The sequence below is a fragment of the Aotus nancymaae genome, unplaced genomic scaffold (genome assembly GCF_030222135.1).
Source record: "Aotus nancymaae isolate 86718 unplaced genomic scaffold, 86718_ANA_hifiasm-v0.15.2.pri h1tg000014l, whole genome shotgun sequence".
In the NCBI taxonomy this organism is placed as follows: domain Eukaryota; kingdom Metazoa; phylum Chordata; class Mammalia; order Primates; family Aotidae; genus Aotus; species Aotus nancymaae.
In genome coordinates, this window is record NW_026988425.1 from 112,085,651 (window position 1) to 112,100,305 (window position 14,655).

General features: G+C 41.7%; 1 protein-coding gene across 8 annotated transcripts in view; it reads left to right on the forward strand.

Moving 5' to 3' along the window:
* Positions 1-14,655, forward strand: part of TTC23 (tetratricopeptide repeat domain 23) — a 106,708-nt gene that overhangs the window by 49,075 nt on the left and 42,978 nt on the right. The window lies entirely within an intron of this gene.

The window sequence follows — 14,655 nt, forward strand, 5'->3', positions numbered from 1 at the left end:
GTTTCTCAAGTTTATAGAAAGACATCAGTGATTGTATTAGTCCATTGTTATGCTGCTGATAAAGACATACCCAAGATTGGGCAATTTACAAAAGAAAGGGGTTTAATCAGACTTACAGTTCCACGTGGCTGGAGAAGCTTCCCAATCATGGCAGAAGGCAAGGAGGAGCAAGTCATGTCTTACGTGGATGGCAGCAAGTAAAGAGATTGGTCAAGGAAACTCCCACTTATGATTCCATCAGATCTCGTGAGACTTATTCACTATCACAAGAACAGCATGGGAAAGACCTACTCCCATGATTCAGTTATCTCCCACCGGAACCCTCTGACAACACATGGGAATTATGGGAACTATAAGATAAGATTTGAATGGGGACACAGAGCCAAATCATGTCACGCCACCCTGGGCCCTCCAAAATCTCACATCTTCACATTTCAAAACCAATCATGCCTTCCCAACAGTCCCCTGAAGTCTCAGCTCATTTCAGCATTAACTCAAAAGTCCATGGTCCAAAGTCCTATCAGAGACAAGGCAAGTCCCTTCCATCTATGAGCCTATAAAGTCAAAAGCAAGTTAGTTTCTAGATACAATGTTGGTACAGACATTGGGTAAATACAGCTATTCCAAATGAGAGAAATTGGCCAAAACAAAGGGGCTACAAAGGCATTCAAGTCAGAAATCCAGCAGGGCAGTCAAATCTTAAAGCTTCAAAATGACCCCATGTCTAGCACCCAGGTCACGCTGATGCAAGAGGTAGGTTCCCATAGTCTTGGGCAGTTCCACCCCTATGACTTTGCATTATACAGCCTCCCTCCCAGCTGCCTTCATGGGCTGACGTTGAGTGTCTGCATCTTTTCTAGGTACACAGTGCAAGCTGTCAGTAAATCTACCATTTTGGGGTCTGGAGGACGATGGCCCTCTTCTCACAGCTACATGAGGCAGTGCCCTAGTAGGGAATCTGTGTCAGGGCTCCCATCCCACATTTCCCTTCTGCACTGCCCTAGCAGAGATTCTTCATGAGGACCCCACCCCTACAGTATACTTCTGCTAGGGTATCCAGGCATTTCCATACATCTTCTGAAATCTAGGCAGAGGTTCCCAAACCTCAGTTCTTGGCTTCTTTGCACTCACAGGCTCAACACCACGTGGAAGCTGCCAAGGCTTGAGGCTTGCATGCTCTGAAGCCACAGCCACAGCCCGAGCTCTATGTTGGCCCCTTTCAGCCAAGGCTGGAGCAGCTAGGATGCAGAGCACCAAATCCCTAGGCTGCACACAGCATGAGGACCCTGGGCCTAGACCATGAAACTACTTTTTCCTCCTAGACCTCCAGGCCTGTGGTGGGAGGGGCTGCTGCAAAGGTCTCTGACATGCCCTGGAGACATTTTCCCCATTGTTTTGGTGATTAACATTCACTCCTCGTCACCTGCAGCCAGCTTAATTTCATGGTAGATGGACATTTGGGTTGCTTCCACTTTGGGACTATTATGAATAATACTGCTATGAACATTCATGGACAAGTTTTTGTATGGACATATGTTTTTATTTCTCTTGGGTATAAGGCTATGAGTGGAATTGCTGAATCATATGATAACTCTATATTTAACTTTTTGAGGAACTACCAAGCTATTTTCTGAAGCAGTCTCACTGTTTTACATTCCCACCGACAATTTATGAAAGTTCCAGAATTTCCATATCCTCACCAATACTTTTTACTGTCTGTCTTTAACTTCAGTCATCATAGTGAGTATGAAGTGTTATCTCATTGTGGTTTTTTATTTGAATTACTCTAATGACTAGTGATGCAGCACATCTTTTTATATGCTTATTGGTCATTTGTATATCTTCATGGGAGAAATGTCTGTTGAAAATCTCTGCACATTTTTAATAGGGTTGTCTTTTTATTGTTGACTGATAATAGTTATTTATATATTCTGGATACTAGATACTAGACTCTTACCTGTGGGGTGTTTCCCAATCTGTGGGTTGTCTTTTTGACTTTCTTGATAGTGTCATTGGAAGCACAAAAATTTTCATTGTCCAATTTGTCTATTTTTTTTTTGGCATCACATCTCAGAAATCATTCCCTAATCCAAGGTCATGGAAGCCTACATCTGTGTTTTCTTTTAAGAGTTTTTGTAGTTTTTAGCTCTTACACATGGGCCTTTGGTTAATTTTGAGTTAATTTATATAGATGGTGTGAGGTGTAGGGGTCTAACTCCTTTTTGCGGAGCTGGAGAGGCATGTGGCTATTCAGTTGTCCTAGCACTATTAATAAAGGTCTATCCTTTCACCATCAAATTATCTCGGGACCCATGTCAACATAAATTGACCATAAATGTAAAGGTTTATTTCTAGATTCTCAATTCTGTTCTATTGATCTATGTTTGTCCTATGCCATTATCACAGTATCACATTGTCTCAATTTGTGTTGTTTTGTTGTAAGTTTTGAAATCAGTAAGTGTGAATCTCTAACTTTGTTCTTCTTTTTTGAGATTGTTTTGGTTATTCTAGATCCCTTGCATTTTTTTTTTTTTTTTTTTTTGAGACGGAGTTTCGCTCTTGTTACCCAGGCTGGAGTGCAATGGCGTGATCTCGGCTCACCGCATTTTTATGTGAATTTTAGTATCAGCTTGTCAATTTCTCAAAAAAAAAAAAAAACCCAGCAAGATTTTGGTAGGAATTACATTGAATCTGTATTTCAATTTGGTAAGTATTGACATCTTAACAATATTAAGTCTTTCAATCATTGAACGTGGAATATCTATTTATTTAGGTCTTCTTTCATGTCATTCAACCATGTTTTGTAGTTTTTAGAGTATAAGTTTTATACTTCTTTTAGTAAATTTATCCTAAGTAGTTTATTATTTTTTATGCTATTACAAATGGAAGCTCTTAAAATTTCCATTTCTGATTATTCATGTGTAGAATACATATGATTTTTTTTATATTTGTCTTGTACCTTGCCACCTTGCTGAACTCACTTATTAGTGCTATTTCTGTTTCTTGCCAGTTTTCTAAGTGTGTTCAAATTTTCAACCTTTCCTGTGAGCCTAAGTTACAAGGATTTCCCTATATCCAAGTTATAGTGGAATTCACTCGTTTTTATAATACTTGTAAAGTTTGATAGGTGACTTTTGCTCTTGTTTATTTAGAGGTTAAAAAAGATTAGAGAGTGTTTTAAAAATAATTGCAGATTATTAAAGAAATACCTTGGTGAAATGAAAATACTATTGAATTTGAAGTCAAAAAATCTGGGTGAGAGTCCAGACTATTCTGTTTATCAGCCATTTGATTGTAGGCAAATCAAGTATCAGCCATTTGATTGTAGCTCCTTAAAAAATTACCTACAAAAGATTCCATCCATTTCATAGAACTACTCAAAGGTTCAAAATGGAAAGTGTTGGTAAACTGTTAGGCCTTCTGCCAGTATAAGCTACTTTTATTTCTTAACAGTAATTATTAAACATTTATCAATGCTTCTCTTTCCTTTAGGAGATTTACCTGAGATACAGAAAGGTGCAGTAAGGCCACAGCCCTCCAAGGGGACCCATGTATAAAAGCCACTTATTAAGTACACACAAAGAGGTTTTGTTATTTTTCCCTGTTGTTTTTTACCCTTCATTCCTTTGGAGTGACAGAAATACCCACAGAGAAAAGACCTTTTATTTCCTTTAAAATATAGAAACGTTCCCAAGCATTTTAGGGATTAACTCATTAAAATGGAGAAAAATAAACCAAGTCCTGGAGAGCCACCACAGAAGGAAGGCAGCAGTCCCAGGGACTGATGAAAAAGCCATCATCTACCCCATCCCTCCCTCTGCCACAGAGGTCCGTAAGAAAAACCATACAAATGTGATTGTTTCTGAAACTCCTCATGGCGAATTTTGGCAATAAAACCTTATTTTCCTATCCAAAAGAAAAATCACAGGGTTCTACTTATGTGAGTGAGAGTATGTTTATGGGTGTGTATAAATTAACACAGTGCTAGCTTCAGTTGCTTTTTCCCATCTCTCACTTGAATTGCATATCCCTCTTTTCAGTTTCCAGGGTAGTTCTGCCACTCAGGAGTTCCCAAATTTAGTGTATTTAGACTTGCAAAGTATAATGAAATCATTATATTCATCAGTTGCTCTACTGACAGCTTTGGAGTCAGAAAATCTAACTTTGGGCCTCAGCCTGGACAACTTACTGGCCTTGGTCAGGCCTGGGGTGGTGGCTGCTCAGTGCTCACACATGGCTCCTGGCAGGTGCAGAGTTCTCAGCTAATGACAGCACTTCTGATTGGCTCTTATTAGTTGCTGTGTACTTGCTATAAACATGCAATCCATTTATTGTAAATAATCAGAATAATGCTATTTTTAATTTTAAAAATCTCTGAAAATATTAATACTAGCCTTTTATTTAGAATTAGGAAAGATGTAGACTGCAGTTGTATTAGTCTGTTCTCACATTGCTATAAGGAAATACCTGAGACTGGGTAATTTATGAAGAAAAGAGGTTTAATTGATGCATAGTTTTGCATGACTGGGAGGCCTCAGGAAACTTAAAATCATGGAGAAGGCACCTGTTCACAGGGCAGCAGGAGAGAGAATAAGAGCCAGCAGGGGAAATGCCAGACACTTATAAAACCATCAGATTTCATGAGAACTCACTCACCATCACGAGAACAGCCTGGGGGAAACCACCCCCATGATTTAATTACCTCCCACCAGATCCCTCCTGTTATATGTAAATTTTTGGTACTGCAAAAGAAGTGGCACTTGAATATAAATTTCCTGAGCGAGGCAATTTACTTCTATAGAAGGAACAGTGGCTTACAGATGGAACAGTGGTGAACACACACCTGGACAAGGGAGGGAAAGGGGTACTTATTCCTGATGGAGGTCACCCCTTCTGGTGTGTCGTTCCCCCATTGGCTAGGGTTAGACTGCATATTTTAGGCTAATTCCAATTGGCTATTTTAAAGAGAGCAGGGGTACAAGCCAGAGTGGCGGGGTGGGTAGTTTGGTGGGAAGGACAGTTATGGGACAGGTCAGAGAAGGTAACCAGGGGTCAAGACAGGTGACCAGAGCAGGTGACCAGGATGAGTCAGGATGGAGCAGGGGACGGGGGGGAACAGATGTGAACTACTGGTTAGAACTGGTGGAAATGGTTGTTTACTGAAACTACAAGGAAGCTAAACTTTAAAATGGAGAATTAAAGAATAAGATAGCTGAACATACTGACATACTGATTCTTTGAAGAGAAACTTGGGGTTCACTATATCTAACACTCTCATGACATGTGGGGATTATGGGATTACAATGCAAGATGAGATTTGGGTGGGCACACAAAGCCAAAGCATAGCATTTTGCCTCTGGCCCCTCGTATCTCATGTCCTAACATTTCAAAACACAGTCATGCCCTTCCAGCAGTCCCCCAAAGTGTTAACTCATTCCAGCATTAACTTAAAAGTTCAAGTCCAAAGTCTCACCTGAGACAAGGAAGTCCCTTCTACCTATGAGCCTGTAAAATCAAAAGCAGGTTAGTTACTTCCTAGATACAGTGAGGGTACAGGCATTGGGTAAATACACCCATTCCGAATGGGAGAAATTGACCAAAACAAGGGGGCTGTAAACCCCATGCAAGTCCAAAATCCAATAAGGTAGTAATTAAACCTTAAAGTTCCAAAATGATCTCCTTTGACTCCATGTCTCACATCCAGTTCATGCTGATGCAGAGGGGGTGGGCTCCAGGGCCTTCAGCAGCTCTGCCCCTGTGGCTTTGCCCCACCCCGGCTGCTTCCATGGGCTGGCATTGAGTGTCTATGGTTTTTCTAGCACATACTGCAAGATGTTGACGGACCTACAATTCTGGGGTCTGTAGGACTGTGGCCCTCTTCTTACAGCTTCACTAGGCAGTGCCCCAGTGGAGACGCTGTGTGGGCTCCCACCCCACATTTCCCTTCCATACTGCCTAGCAGAGGTTCTCTGTGAATGCTTCATCCCGGTAGCACACTTCTACCTGGATATCCAGGCATTTCCATACATCTTCTGAAATCTAGGCAGAGGTTCCCAAGTTCTTGACTTCTGTGTACCCACAGGCTCAACACCACATGGAAGCTACCAAGGCTTGGGGCTTGCACCCCCTGAAGCCGCGCCCAAGCTGTACCTTGGCCCCTTTTAGCCATAGCTGGAGCGGAATGCAAGTCACCAAGTCCCTAGGCTGCATACAGCAAGGGGGGTCCTGTGCCCACAAAATCACTTTTCCTCCTAGGCCTCAGGGCCTGTGATGAGAGGGGCTGCTGTGAGGGTCTCTGGCATGCCCTGGAGACATTCTCCCCATTGTCTTGGTGATTAACATTCAGATCCTCATTACTTATGCAAATTTCTGCAGACAGCTTGAATTTTGCCCCAGAAAATCAGTTTTTCTTTTCTACTGCATTGTCCGGCTGCAAATTTTCCAAACTTTTATTCTCTGTCACCTCTTGAATGCTTTGCTGCTTAGAAATTTCTTCCACCAGATACAGTAAATCATTTCTTTCAAGTTTAAAGTTTCACAGATCTCTAGGGCAGGGGCGAAAAGCCACCAGTCTCTTCACTAAACTATAGCAAAAATGACCTTTACTCCCTTCCCAATCAGTTCCTTATCTCCATCTGAGACCACTTCAGCTTGGACTTCATTGTCAGCATTTTGGTCAAAGCCATTCAACAAGTCTTCAAGCAGTTCAAACTTTCCTACTTCTTCCTGTCTTCTGAGTTCTCCAAACTGTTCCAACCTCTGCTCATTACCCAGTTCCAAAGTCGCTTCCACATTCTTGGGTATCTTACAGCAATGCCCCATTCTGCTGGCAGCAATTTACTGTATTAGTCCGTTTTCATACTGTTTCACATCTTTCTTAATATTGTTTTATTACAAAAATTTTCTAAGAATGACATCAATCCAAGTGTCACAAAGGGAAAGATTACTGTTTTTTTTTAATTAATAACTACTTTTTCTAAAAATGATACATGCTGTTTTTTTTTTTTTTTTTTTTGAGACGGAGTTTCGCTCGTTACCCAGGCTGGAGTGCAATGGCGCGATCTCGGCTCACCGCAACCTCCGCCTCCTGGGTTCAGGCAATTCTCCTGCCTCAGCCTCCTGAGTAGCTGGGATTACAGGCACGCGCCACCATGCCCAGCTAATTTTTTGTATTAGTAGAGACGGGGTTTCACCATGTTGACCAGGATGGTCTCGATCTCTTGACCTCGTGATCCACCCGCCTCGGCCTCCCAAAGTGCTGGGATTACAGGCTTGAGCCACCGCGCCCGGCCGCTCTTTGTTTTTTAAAAATCAAGCTATATAGAAAAGGTCAAATATATGCCACCAGTCACTTCAGATCTCCTTGCCCAGAAATAGCCAGTGTTGACACTTGCTGAACATATTTTCTCTGCATATGTACAGATGAGTATACATTAAGAGACAGAAGAGAAAAAAAGAGAAAGGAAGAAAGTGATAAAATTGACAGTAAAAGTGAAAAACTACTCTGTGAGAATATATCATAAAGTCAAAAATAAATGTCAACGAGGAGAAAATATAGAAAGAGTTCTCTAAAAGTCTGGATAAAAAAGACAACTCAGTAGAAATATGCACAAGACAGGAACATACAGTTTACAGAAGAGGAAGCATGAATGACCAATAACCATACAAAAATAATCCTCAGCCACACTCATAATTAAAGAAACACAATTTAGCTGTCTGGCTATTGTGGCTGGAGCCCAGCGTGAGTCATGGGAGATGAAGCTAAGAGCGGTGCGTGGCTGGGTTATAACTGTGTGTGTGTGTGTGTGTGTGATTGATTTCTGGAACAATACAGGGAACTGATTAACTGTAAGGCTGGGAATGGGGAGAAAAAGAGGGTGAGGCACGTAGACAGAAAGGGGAGGGAGTATTTTTAATTTCAATTATTTATTCTTTTCTGCCACTTAAGATTTTTTAAGATTGTATGCAGGTAATACTCTTATTATTTAAAAATCTAATTAAGTTTTAAGAAAATACATACTTGCAACCAAAGAAGAAAATATAAGCCCTTGAGGTATCTGTTTTGTTGCTAACACTTATACACAGTAGTGCTTTTTCTCCCCAGCTCTTTGGAGGAGCTAAAATTGACAACTGGAGAGCTGCCACTGAGGACTTTCTCTGACTGTGAAAAGAAACTGGCTTAGTCGAGGGCCCTCAGAACTCAGTTTGCCAGTGCTCTCTGTTCCCAATGACTTCCTGTTCATCTAATCCCCCAGGGATTCCCAGCTCCATCTTTTTCTTAGCCAAGGTTCACCAGCTGCCCCAAGTCCCCAAGGTATGTGTGGCCATGAAAGGCCTCCCTGCTGGGCAGAGATGGGAGAGGGAAGGAAATGGCAACCTGGAGCTGCAGCGTGACCCTGTCTTGCTTAAGGGTGTCAGCTCAAATTTGAAGGGTGAAATGACCAATTTTGGCTGGGTGAAAAGGAAAGCTATGCAGCTTCATAGCTGGTCAGTTATAAGAAACACAGCAAGCTCACACCTCCAATGACAAGTGGACTTGAACTTCTGTTGAATTAAGGAACAAACTTGAAACAAAGCAGAGTCGTAGACTCTTGGTGGACAGCACCTTAACATCTTCTCTGTCCACCACCCGCTGCTTTTCTTTCCTCTGTAGCATCCCTCTAAAGTGTTTAGAAGCTGCTCAGGCATCCAAATATCAGTATCTCACTCTTCCCCCTAGGCAGCCTACTCCATTTCTGGACAGTCTACTATTTCACAGCCTCTTTCTCTGACCCTTATATAGTTCTTCATTACATAGATTAGAAAATCATCTTTCTGTAACTTCTACCCTCTCAATAACCAAGTGTTAGACTAGAAAAGTATGTAGTTTGGAATTACAGGGCTTAGTCTGAATCTCTGTTCTGCCGCTGACCCACCATGTGACCTTCAGCCAGTAGCCTGGAGGCTTAATTTCCCCTTCTGTAAATTGGGCTGTTCACATCACTTTCAATGGTCATTTTGAGACTAGGTGAACTGGTAAGTGGTAAAATTCACTTAGTACTACACTGGCAGAAGAAGATGCTTACTCGGTGTTAGTTCCCTCCTTCCCTGTGTCCCTCCAGTGCTAACCCTCAGCTGTACAAAGAGATCCTGGCTGTGACTAAGTTGAAGACTTCTATTGTCTTCTCCCTGAGCGTTCTCATCTCCAGAGTAAATGTATTCAGACTAAGTCCACAAATGTATCTTGATCTTCTTGTGTACTTACTCTCCACTTTGCTGTGAGAGAGATTTTGCTCTGTCAGTGATCCCCTAATTATTACAAAGTGGGAGGAAAATATACTTCCCTCACCCCCAAGACCCACCCCATCCCCAAGAGCTGGGATTCCACACTCAGACTCCTTCCAGGGTTTGAAGTTGAGTGTTCAGATGATGGAGTGTGCCTACAGAAATAGAAGTATCTCATCCTTTTCACTAGTCATCAAGCTTTCTCTTTGGGAATTATTACACAGTTTACAAATCCAAGGAGACAGGTCCAGTTAGATAAGATCTACCAGCTCTGGCTCTGGCTGCATCTATTGACAACTTGATTGGCGCTGAGGAATCTGTGGTTTCCCCCAAACACACACACAAGGTACCAGGCTGGAACAGCTGCTCTGTACCTTAGCAGGGGTTGAGGTCCTTGGTCTTATGGATGAGTTTTTCCTTTTTTTTTTAATTAATGACCTTGTTCAATGTGGGGTATTAGAAATTTTTTGTTTGTTTGTTTGAGATGGAGTTTAGCTCTTGTTACCCAGGCTGGAGTGCAATGGCTTGATCTCAGCTCACCGCAACCTCCACCTCCTGGGTTCAAGCAATTCTCCTACCTCAGCCTCCCGAGTAGCCAGGACTACAGGCGTGTGCCATCATGCCCAGCTAATTTTTTGTATTTTTAGTAGAGACAGGGTTTCACTATGTTGACCAGGATAGTTTCGATCTCCTGACCTTGTGATCCACCAGCCTCGGCCTCCCAAAGTGCTGAGATTATAGGCATGAGCCACTGCGCCCGGCCTTTTGTTTATTTTTAACTCAGTGCAACATGCCAGCAAGCCCAAGAGATTTGGGGATATTAAACACTCCTCCTCAGCTTCAAGATGACAGTTGAGAAATGTAACCATAAGATACTGAAAAGAACAAAGGACGTGAGGGGAAATACAAGCCCTTGGGAGATTAATAAATCATAAGGAGAAGGAGTGAGTGTGGTCAAGCTATGGAGCCCCAGCAAGGCCCATTACTTGGTCTCTTGCAGAAGTCCAGGAAAGGCGAGCAGGATGCCTGTATTTCTATAAACTGTGATTCCTAGTCCTTAAATGCTCTCAGATGCTTGTAACAGGGTATTTACATTCCCTTAGCAATGAAGCATTATTTGAAAATTGTGAACGGTGATTGAGTTTAGAAAGATAGTGTAGTCTAATCACTAGCTTTGTCAACGTCCTTTGCAACACTCCCTAAGGAAGCCTCACTTTCCAGCATGTGCTATGGTTCTCAGTCTGTGTCACCTTGAGCCCTCATGTTCCATGGAGGTTCTTCTGGGGCAGCCAGCTGGGAGCAGGAAGTCAGGCTTCCAGGCCCTTCCACCTACTTTTGTGAGAGCAGCTCTACTCTTTCCTGCTGTGTATATTAGAGAACCACAGAAGATTTTGTTTGGGTTCTTCTGCTCCAAAGAAGAAACTTGAAAATCAATGGTGCCATGGTGTTTACATCCTTTTACAAGTTGCTTCTTCCACTCAGTGGTATGTTTCTGAAATATAACCATGTTAACATATGTAGATGGAGTTCAATCATTGTAGAATAATCCACAATATGTTCATTCCCCTGCTGATAGATATTTAGGTGCTTCCCCATTTTTTACCATCTCGAATAATGCTTTAGTGATGGGCATTTTCAGCACAGGCAATGGGCCTTGTACATTAAGCTGGACAAGAAGGGACTGCAGGAGGGGCGGATGACTAGTGAGAATGTTGGGGGAGTGGTGGAGTAGATGACTAGGAACTGCATGGATGCAATAGATCCAGGGCCCCTTAAGAGTCAAAATGGGTCTGTGAGCTGGAGGATCCAGTGGTAGCACAGAGTGGACGATGATAAGGTCTGGAGTGTGATCTGGGAACTGGACAGCTAAGAGTAAGGAGGAAAGTGACTTTGTCAGAAACCTGAGAGGCCAAGGTGTTAGCTGGATTGTTTGCTGGACATCTCCATGTGGTCTTTTAGCTACACTCTGCATCCTTCTCAGCCTTGCTCTGTGCCCCAAAGGCTGACCTTTAATTACCATCTCAGTGCCCTTTCCCTCAAACTGAGAGGCACACAGCCTGGACTGGGGAAGATGCGGAGACAGAGCATCCATTCCCCCAGCCCCTCCCCTTAAGGTTCCTGCAGGTAGGCTGCTTCTCTACTGAAAGCCACTGCTCATTTTCCTACAATTCTTCTTTCTAGTAATAGCAAATGCCCCCTCCCTTGCTCTAGCAGCCCAGGATAGTACGGCACCTTGACTTGGGGCCCAGCATGCTCATCTTGGGTTTCCTCCATGCCAAGAATCATTTTATTGACCTCTTTTCCTCTATTAACCCGTTTAAATGTGCCATCTCTTTCCTGCCTGATTGAGTACAGGCCAATCTCATGGATACTGAAATCTTGGAAAATGATGACAAGAATAAGAGTAGAAAGGAAGCTAGTTAGCTGGGTACAAAAACCTAGTAAGGGGTGATGTCTGTAAATCTGCATAAAATGAAAGTAGCCTACATTTTTGTAGTTTGCTTGTGAGCTCTTTTAAAACTAAAATTCCTGTCTAATTTTTAGAGGGAATTCCTAGTGTTAGCATAATATCTGGCATGTAGAAAGCATTTAAAAATGAAAATAAGTTGAATTGAATAGGACTGAATTAAATCAAATGGAATTACATGGAATTTTACTGAATAAATGAGATGCTAATTTTGCACATTTTAGACATCATGGGTGTCCCCGCCTCAAACACCCTTTCCTCTAGTGTATGGTTTTTAAAAGCTTTAAGAACAGCAAATAAATTACATCAGGGTTTGAGTTTCTGAAGTAAATAATAATAAATGTTTGCTTATGTTAGCATCTCATGTAGAAAAATGTTGAAGTCATGAAAATTTTGTGATAAATTCAGATCCCTTTAAGTTTTCAGGACCCACTTTCTTTTTTCTTTTTTTTTGAGACGAGTCTTGCTCAGGCACCCAAGCTGGGGTGCAGTGCACGATCACTGCTCACTGCAGTCTTGATCTCCTAGGATCAAGCCATCTTCCCACTTCAGCATCCTGAGTAGCTGGGACTACAGGCATGTACCACCACACCTGGCTAATTTTTTTATATTTTTTAGTAGAGACTGGATCTCACTGTGTTGCCCAGTCTAGTCTCAAACTCCTGAACTCAAGTGATCCTCCTGCCTCAGCCTCCCAAGCTGCTGAGACTATAGGCATGAGCCACTGTACCCGGCCTGACTCACTTTCTTGATATTATATGTATTTTGCTCTTGGAAAACTTTCCTTTCTCTCTCCATGGCAAAAAAAGCAACTTACAGTGCTTTCAGAACATATAATTATTCATTTGAATATAATTTTGTTAGACATATCTAGTAACATTTTCTTGAATTTATAATACTGAGTAGGAAGAAACGAAATATAAAATCTTTCTTGAATTTTAGTTTTAATCAATCTAAAATATTGTATGTCTTTGCATAATATGAGTTAAAGCTTCTCTGACATCACAGAGTGATTGTTCTCTTCAAATAACAGATCGTAGAGTTGGTAAAGTAAACATGGCTCAATTTGCATTTGGCATTTTTTTTGGCTTGGGGGGTGGGCATTTCCTCTCTTTTTTCCTTTATCCAAACACTGCACAAGTAATAATTTGACTCTATAGATCGGTGGCTTCTATTGTCTATACATACATGAAGTTACATTTCATAGTGCCCATTATTTGAAAAGCATTTCAAGTCAGAACTTAAGATTCAGCCTTTCTTGCCAAATAAAGACAGTGGCTAATTTGGGATTGCCAAAACCATGTATTCAATTCTTTATATTCTAGAATAAGAAAAGTCGTTTCAAATCAAAGGGTATCGTTGGCACTTATGAATAAGAAATTCTGTCTATTCTAATTCAGCAGTAAAAATTATTACCTGCAATCTTATTTTGGAGTAGCTCCATCATAAAACGTCCAGAGCTGGCCAGACACAGTGGCTCACACTTGTAATCCCAGCATTTTGGGAGGCTGAGGCAGGCGGCTCACCTGAGGTCAGGAGTTTGAGACCTGCCTGGCCAACATGGTGAAACTCTGTCTCTACTAAAACTACCTAAAATTAGCTGGGCGTAGTGGTGGGTGCCTGTAATCCCAGCTACTCAAGAGGATGAGACAGGAGAATCGTTTGAACTGAGAGGCAGAGGTTGCAGTGAGCCAAGATTATGCCACTGCCCTCCAGCCTGGGCCACAGAGCAAAACTCCATCTCAAAAAATAAAATAAAGAAGTCCAGAGCTAGTAACTCAGCAGATTTTAACATGTGATAAGTAAGGTGACAGTCTAGAGTGGAAAATTATATCTCCACCCTGATTACAGTCTCAGAAATGTGTTCAGCTAGTCATTAGAAGAGAGTACTACATGTTCCAGACTAGGATACTCAACTGGGATGACTTGATCTCCTGAGGACTGAATCTGGGTTCCCTGAAGAGTGTGCTGGCATCAGTTAGTAATGTCTGCCACCACTGGCTAGGGTCGGGGGAATAGCAGCACTCAGGACACGATAGAAACAGCAGAATTTGAAGTTAGAGGATCAGGGTCAGACTCTTATCTCTATCTCTTATTAACTGTGAGGTATCTTGGGTAATCACCCATTCAGCAATCTCAGTTTTCTCATGTATAAAATGAAGATAACAATTATCAAGGTAATTAAAATTGGTATCACAAATAAAAAAGAATTGAAGTACAGCTTACATCTTATGAATTGCTAGTGTGTTTTGCCTATCCCAATCTAATGTTTTCCCCCTTTTAAACTCATGGCATTTTATCTGTGTGTGTGTGTGTGTGTGTGTGTGTGTGTGTGTGTGAGAGAGAGAGAGAGAGAGAGAGAGACAGGGTCTTGCTCTGTCATCCAGGCTGAAGTGCAGTGGCACAATCATAGCTCATTGCAGCCTCAACCTCTTGGGCTCAAGCAATTCACCCATGTTAGCCTCCTGAGTAGCTGGGACTATAGACACATGCCACCACACACTAATTTTCATATTTTTTGTAGAGACAGGGTTTCACCATGTTTCCCAGGCTGGTCTTGAACTCCTGAGCTCAAGCGATCTACCAGCCTCAGTCTCCCAAAGTGCTGGGCTACTCAGGGCATTTAGTATTCTCTCACTCTTGGCAATTAATTGTGAACTACCTACTGACTCACATTAGTGTATTATCTTACTTCACCATATTTTATTTTCCTGTACTACCCACACTTTATAACCCATGCCTCTCTTGTAGTAGGGAATCCCAAGTATGAATGATTGTAAATATGTTACTAATAGTATTTTAAAACTCCAAATGTTGACAGGGCAATGAGTAGTTACTTACCTTTTTATTTGAAAGCATATATTTTGCATGTTACTTGAAAGGATTATTGTGATTTTATGTTCATAAGATCATAGTTTTTTGTT